Raw genomic sequence first — 1150 nt, 5'->3', positions numbered from 1 at the left:
ATAAAAATTTAACTTTGCAGATGTTATTTCCTTACCTAGAAGATAAACATATTAAATGGAAGGGAAATTAAATCTAAATCTTATCAGCCTCTCTTCACAACATGTCAGTAATTATTTTGCAGAAAGTGATATTAAGAACAGCTAAATGCTAATACATACTTAATATTTAGGGTTATCTCAGTTGTTGTGTCAGATTATTGACTGTCCATGCCACACTCTCAGAAAAAAGTTACAAAACTGTACATTTTAGGGTACAAGTAACGTCACTGGGGTGGTACCCTAAAGGGTACAATTTTGTACCTCTAACTGAAAATTTAAAACATGTTTTGGGTACATACACTGTCAGAAAAAATGTACTGCAGAGGTACTATTTTGTACCTTTTTTTCTGAGAGTGCATGACAAATGACCAAATATAGACATTTTCCTGTTTCTTAGAAAATAGGTTGTTTAAAGAATAAGAGACACATTACATGCAATCCATGAATGAATGAACAAATAAATAAATGTAATGTAATTTGTGATCCATTCTGAAGTACCAGTACTTGCAGTACCTATATAAAGTAGCCAGAAAGAAATGCTAATTGAAAGGTCAGATGCACTTATAGGATATATATATATATATATATATATATATATATATATATATATATATATATATATATATATATATAACTTCACAAGAAGAGTCCTCAAAAAAAAAATCTTGGACAGACCATGTGTTCTACAGTTCTGAAGAAAATAAATCCATGTTGAATCAACAAATATCAACATGTCAAGCATATTTACAAATGAAAGCAGTGTGCAATTCCCCTCTTGCCCATCCAAATACTCTCACAATCCAAAGTAATCCAGCTACACTGGGCCAAGATGTGAATGTGTTAGTCAGGGTTGCCAGGGTGGGTTCACAAAAAATCCTGCCCAATTGCTGCTCAAAACTAGCCCAACGTCATTTTGAGGGGTGTCCCCCAGTAAAAATCACGCTTCGGGGGAGGGGGGGGGGTCACATTCCAGGGGATAAAGATAAGATAATGTTATTGGGGTCGTTTCAATCCGCTGACATGAAAAACCAATCGCGGCAACAGAGTAAAATAATCACGGACTTGACAACACTGATGTTAGTCCAACAAACTGGAGTTATACAACACTAAC

Source organism: Garra rufa, unplaced genomic scaffold, assembly GCF_049309525.1.
Source record: "Garra rufa unplaced genomic scaffold, GarRuf1.0 hap1_unplaced_002, whole genome shotgun sequence".
Lineage (NCBI taxonomy): Eukaryota > Metazoa > Chordata > Actinopteri > Cypriniformes > Cyprinidae > Garra > Garra rufa.
This window is presented reverse-complemented; position numbering follows the sequence as displayed.